Source organism: Syngnathus leptorhynchus, unplaced genomic scaffold, assembly GCF_054491065.1.
Source record: "Syngnathus leptorhynchus isolate UIUO unplaced genomic scaffold, UIUO_Slep HiC_scaffold_86, whole genome shotgun sequence".
Classification (NCBI taxonomy): domain Eukaryota; kingdom Metazoa; phylum Chordata; class Actinopteri; order Syngnathiformes; family Syngnathidae; genus Syngnathus; species Syngnathus leptorhynchus.
In genome coordinates, this window is record NW_028232053.1 from 15,001 (window position 1) to 21,418 (window position 6,418).

Consider the following 6,418-nt stretch of genomic DNA (forward strand, 5'->3'; position numbering starts at 1 on the left):
TTGACACTTTGTGTCATTTTATCCGAGCGGGCGGGCGCCTCGAGAGGCGGACCGTCCGGGGCGACTCTCGGCCTGTGTTTTCGGAGCCGGCCGGGCCTCACGCTCCCTCCTTGGATGGACAACATTCGTAGTTGACACTTTGTGTCATTTTATCCGAGCGGGCGGGCGCCGCGAGGCGGACCGTCCGGGGCGACTCTCGGCCTGTGTTTAAGGAGCCGGCCGGGCATCACGCTCCTTCCTTGGATGGACAACATTCGCAGTTGACACTTTGTGTCATTTTATCCGAGCAGACGGGCGCCGCGAGGCGGACCGTCCGGGGCGACTCTCGGCCTGTGTTTTCGGAGCCGGCCGGGCATCACGCTCCCTCCTTGGATGGACAACATTCGTAGTTGACACTTTGTGTCATTTTATCCGAGCGGGCGGGCGCCTCGAGAGGCGGACCGTCCGGGGCGACTCTCGGCCTGTGTTTTCGGAGCCGGCCGGGCCTCACGCTCCCTCCTTGGATGGACAACATTCGTAGTTGACACTTTGTGTCATTTTATCCGAGCGGGCGGGCGCCGCGAGGCGGACCGTCCGGGGCGACTCTCGGCCTGTGTTTAAGGAGCCGGCCGGGCATCACGCTCCTTCCTTGGATGGACAACATTCGCAGTTGACACTTTGTGTCATTTTATCCGAGCAGACGGGCGCCGCGAGGCGGACCGTCCGGGGCGACTCTCGGCCTGTGTTTTCGGAGCCGGCCGGGCATCACGCTCCCTCCTTGGATGGACAACATTCGTAGTTGACACTTTGTGTCATTTTATCCGAGCAGACGGGCGCCGCGAGGCGACCGTCCGGGGCGACTCTCGGCCTGTGTTTAAGGAGCCGGCCGGGCATCACGCTCCTTCCTTGGATGGACAACATTCGTAGTTGACACTTTGTGTCATTTTATCCGAGCGGGCGGGCGCCGCGAGGCGGACCGTCCGGGGCGACTCTCGGCCTGTGTTTAAGGAGCCGGCCGGGCATCACGCTCCTTCCTTGGATGGACAACATTCGCAGTTGACACTTTGTGTCATTTTATCCGAGCAGACGGGCGCCGCGAGGCGGACCGTCCGGGGCGACTCTCGGCCTGTGTTTTCGGAGCCGGCCGGGCATCACGCTCCCTCCTTGGATGGACAACATTCGTAGTTGACACTTTGTGTCATTTTATCCGAGCAGACGGGCGCCGCGAGGCGGACCGTCCGGGGCGACTCTCGGCCTGTGTTTAAGGAGCCGGCCGGGCATCACGCTCCTTCCTTGGATGGACAACATTCGCAGTTGACACTTTGTGTCATTTTGTTCGGCCTGTGTTTAAGGAGGCGGCCGTCCTCCACTCGGTCCGTGTTTAAGGAGCGACACTCGCGCTCCGGTTCGGCCTGTATTTAGGGAGGCGGCCGTCCTCCGCTTGGTCTGTGTTAAGGGCGACACTCTGTCCATGTTTGAGGAGCCTGGCCCTGACGCTCCTCTCCGGCCTGTGTTTAAGGAGGCGGCCGTCCTCCCCTTGGTCCGTGTTAAGGGCGACACTCGGTCCATGTTTGAGGAGCCTGGCCCTGACGCTCCTCTCCGGCCTGTGTTTAAGGAGGCGGCCGTCCTCCCCTTGGTCCGTGTTAAGGGCGACACTCGGTCCATGTTTGAGGAGCCTGGCCCTGACGCTCCTCTCCGGCCTGTGTTTAAGGAGGCGGCCGTCCTCCCCTTGGTCTGTGTTAAGGGCGACACTCGGTCCATGTTTGAGGAGCCTGGCCCTGACGCTCCTCTCCGGCCTGTGTTTAAGGAGGCGGCCGTCCTCCCCTTGGTCTGTGTTAAGGGCGACACTCGGTCCATGTTTGAGGAGCCTGGCCCTGACGCTCCTCTCCGGCCTGTGTTTAAGGAGGCGGCCGTCCTCCCCTTGGTCTGTGTTAAGGGCGACACTCGGTCCATGTTTGAGGAGCCTGGCCCTGACGCTCCTCTCCGGCCTGTGTTTAAGGAGGCGGCCGTCCTCCCCTTGGTCTGTGTTAAGGGCGACACTCGGTCCGTGTTTAAGGAGCGGCCCTCGCGCTCCGGTTCGGCCTGTATTTAGGGAGGCGGCCGTCCTCCGCTTGGTCTGTGTTAAGGGCGACACTCGGTCCGTGTTTAAGGAGCCGGCCCTGACGCTCCTCTTCGGCCTGTGTTTAAGGAGGCGGCCGTCCTCCACTTCCTTCCATGCACCACCACATTCGCAGTTGACACTTTGCCATTTTTTCAGAGAGGTGACACTTAGTCGTTTTTTCGAAAGTTGACACTTAGTCGTTTTTTCGAAAGTTGACACTTTGCCGTTTTTTCAGAGAGGCGACACTTAGTCGTTTTTTCGAAAGTTGACACTTAGCCGTTTTTTCGAAAGTTGACACTTAGCCGTTTTTTCGAAAGTTGACACTTAGCCGTTTTTTCGAAAGTTGACACTTAGTCACTTTTTCGCCACAGTGACACCTCCAGCGCGTGCCACGGCGCTTTTCAGGTCTTCTATCCGACCTTGTGCTGTCGAGGACGGCGTGTCCGACGCCGTGGGGAGACCAGCACCATCTCCTCCATACTCGTAAACGGGGTGCTTTGGAAAACGGGGGGAAAGTCGATGAGTACACTGACTACTGGGACCATTTCATTGTACTCTGGCGCACCTGAAGACCAAAAAAGGTACTGCACCTTAGCCCGGGTACCTCACCCCCTGGTACCTCGAGGAGAACTTAGAAAAATTTCGACAAATTTTTGGTGAGCTCCAGGGAGAGAGGCTGATTTTTCGCTTTTTGAGGCCGACCGCCGAACCGGCGCGGGGCGGACTCACAAGCACCGCAGAGCCGTGGGCACTTAGTCGTTTTTTCAGAGAGGCGACACTTAGTCGTTTTTTCAGAGGCGACACTTAGTCGTTTTTTCGAAAGTTGACACTTAGCCGTTTTTTCGAAAGTCGACACTTAGCCGTTTTTTTGGAAAGTTGACACTTAGTCGTTTTTTCGAAAGTTGACACTTAGTCGTTTTTTCGCCACAATTGGCTCTGAGCTCCAGGGGGAGAGCCTGGTTTTGCCTTATTTCAGGCCGGCTGGGGAACCGGCGCGGGTCGGATGCACGAGCCCGGCAGAGCCGTGGGCACTTAAAAAATTTTCGCCGATTAAGCTGGGACCTCCAGGCGGAGACCGGCATTCCTCGTCCTCGGGGTTCGACCCAGGAACCGGCGCTGGGCAGACGCCGTAGCCACGCAGAGCCGTGGGCACTTAGAAAATATTCGCCAAGTTGGCTCTGAGCTCCAGGCGGAGAGGCTGGTTTTGCCTTATTTCAGGCCGGCTGGGGAACCGGCGCGGGTCGGATGCACGAGCCCGCAGAGCCGTGGGCACTTTGCCATTTTCTCAGAGTCGACACTTAGTCGTTTTTTCAGAGAGGCGACACTCTGTCGTTTTTTCGAAAGTTGACACTTTGCCGTTTTTTCAGAGAGGCGACACTTAGCCGTTTTTTCGAAAGTTGACACTTAGCCGTTTTTTCGAAAGTCGACACTTAGCCGTTTTTTCAGAGATGTGACACTTAGAAACTTTTTGCCAAGTTGGCTGTGAGCTCCAGGAGGAGACCGTCATTTTTCGTCATTCGAGGCCGACTGCGGAACCGGCGCTGGGCGGACGCCAAAGCTCGGCAGGGCCGTGGGCACTTAGAAACTTTTTGCCAAGTTGGCTGTGAGCTCCAGGAGGAGACCGTCATTTTTCGTCATTCGAGGCCGACTGCGGAACCGGCGCTGGGCGGACGCCAAAGCTCGGCAGGGCCGTGGGCACTTAGAAACTTTTTGCCAAGTTGGCTGTGAGCTCCAGGAGGAGACCGTCATTTTTCGTCATTCGAGGCCGACTGCGGAACCGGCGCTGAGCGGACGCCAAAGCTCGGCAGGGCCGTGGGCACTTAGAAACTTTTTGCCAAGTTGGCTGTGAGCTCCAGGAGGAGACCGTTATTTTTCGTCATTCGAGGCCGACTGCGGAACCGGCGCTGAGCGGACGCCAAAGCTCGGCATGGCCGTGGGCACTTAGAAACTTTTTGCCAAGTTGGCTGTGAGCTCCAGGAGGAGACCGTTATTTTTCGTCATTCGAGGCCGACTGCGGAACCGGCGCTGGGCGGACGCCAAAGCTCGGCAGGGCCGTGGGCACTTAGAAACTTTTTGCCAAGTTGGCTGTGAGCTCCAGGAGGAGACCGTTATTTTTCGTCATTCGAGGCCGACTGCGGAACCGGCGCTGAGCGGACGCCAAAGCTCGGCAGGGCCGTGGGCACTTAGAAACTTTTTGCCAAGTTGGCTGTGAGCTCCAGGAGGAGACCGTTATTTTTCGTCATTCGAGGCCGACTGCGGAACCGGCGCTGGGCGGACGCCAAAGCTCGGCAGGGCCGTGGGCACTTAGAAACTTTTTGCCAAGTTGGCTGTGAGCTCCAGGAGGAGACCGTTATTTTTCGTCATTCGAGGCCGACTGCGGAACCGGCGCTGGGCGGACGCCAAAGCTCGGCAGGGCCGTGGGCACTTAGAAACTTTTTGCCAAGTTGGCTGTGAGCTCCAGGAGGAGACCGTTATTTTTCGTCATTGGAGGCCGACTGCGGAACCGGCGCTGGGCGGACGCCAAAGCTCGGCAGGGCCGTGGGCACTTAGAAACTTTTTGCCAAGTTGGCTGTGAGCTCCAGGAGGAGACCGTTATTTTTCGTCATTCTAGGCCGGCTGCAGAACCGGCGCGGGTCGGATGCACGAGCCCGCAGAGCCGTGGGCACTTTGCCACTTTTTCGCCACAATTGGCTGTGAGCTCCAGGAGGAGACCGTTATTTTTCGTCATTCTAGGCCGGTTGCAGAACCGGCGCGGCTCGGATGCACGAGCCCGCAGAGCCGTGGGCACTTAGAAAATTTTCAGAGAGGCGACACTTTGCCATTTTTTCAGAGAGGTGACACTTAGTCGTTTTTTCGAAAGTTGACACTTAGCCGTTTTTTCGAAAGTTGACACTTAGTCGTTTTTTCGAAAGTTGACACTTAGTCGTTTTTTCGCCAAAGTGCCCACCTCCAGCGCGTGCCACGGCGCTTTCCAGGTCTTCTATCCGACCTTGTGCTGTCGAGGACGGCGTGTCCGACGCCGTGGGGAGACCAGCACCATCTCCTCCATACTCGTAAACGAGGTGCTTTGGAAAACGGGGGGAAAGTCGATGAGTACACTGACTACTGGGACCATTTCATTGTACTCTGGCGCACCTGAAGACCAAAAAAGGTACTGCACCTTAGCCCGGGTACCTCACCCCCTGGTACCTCGAGGAGAACTTAGAAAAATTTCGACAAATTTTTGGTGAGCTCCAGGGAGAGAGGCTGATTTTTTGCTTTTTGAGGCCGACCGCCGAACCGGCGCGGGGCGGACTCACAAGCCCCGCAGAGCCGTGGGCACTTAGTCGTTTTTTCGAAAGTTGACACTTAGCCGTTTTTTCGAAAGTTGACACTTAGCCGTTTTTTCGAAAGTCGACACTTAGCCGTTTTTTCGAAAGTTGACACTTAGTCGTTTTTTCGCCGATTTTGCTGGGACCTCCAGGCGAGGACCGGCGTTTTTCGTCTTCCGGGTCCGACCCGGGAACCAGCGCCGAGCGGACACATTCGCTCGCTAGTGCCGTTGGCACTTAGAAAATTTTTCGTTTGTCATGAGCTCCGGGCGGAGACCGGCGTTTTTCGTCTTCCGGGTTCGACCCGGGAACCAGCGCCGAGCGGACACATTCGCTCGCTAGTGCCGTTGGCACTTAGAAAATTTTTCGTTTGTCATGAGCTCCGGGCGGAGACCGGCGTTTTTCGTCTTCCGGGTTCGACCCGGGAACCAGCGCCGAGCGGACACATTCGCTCGCTAGTGCCGTTGGCACTTAGAAAATTTTTCGTTTGTCATGAGCTCCGGGCGGAGACCGGCGTTTTTCGTCTTCCGGGTTCGACCCGGGAACCAGCGCCGAGCGGACACATTCGCTCGCTAGTGCCGTTGGCACTTAGAAAATTTTTCGTTTGTCATGAGCTCCGGGCGGAGACCGGCGTTTTTCGTCTTCCGGGTTCGACCCGGGAACCAGCGCCGAGCGGACACATTCGCTCGCTAGTGCCGTTGGCACTTAGAAAATTTTTCGTTTGTCATGAGCTCCGGGCGGAGAGCGGCGTTTTTCGTCTTCCGGGTTCGACCCGGGAACCAGCGCCGAGCGGACACATTCGCTCGCTAGTGCCGTTGGCACTTAGAAAATTTTTCGTTTGTCATGAGCTCCGGGCGGAGAGCGGCGTTTTTCGTCTTCCGGGTTCGACCCGGGAACCAGCGCCGAGCGGACACATTCGCTCGCTAGTGCCGTTGGCACTTAGAAAATTTTTCGTTTGTCATGAGCTCCGGGCGGAGAGCGGCGTTTTTCGTCTTCCGGGTTCGACCCGGGAACCAGCGCCGAGCGG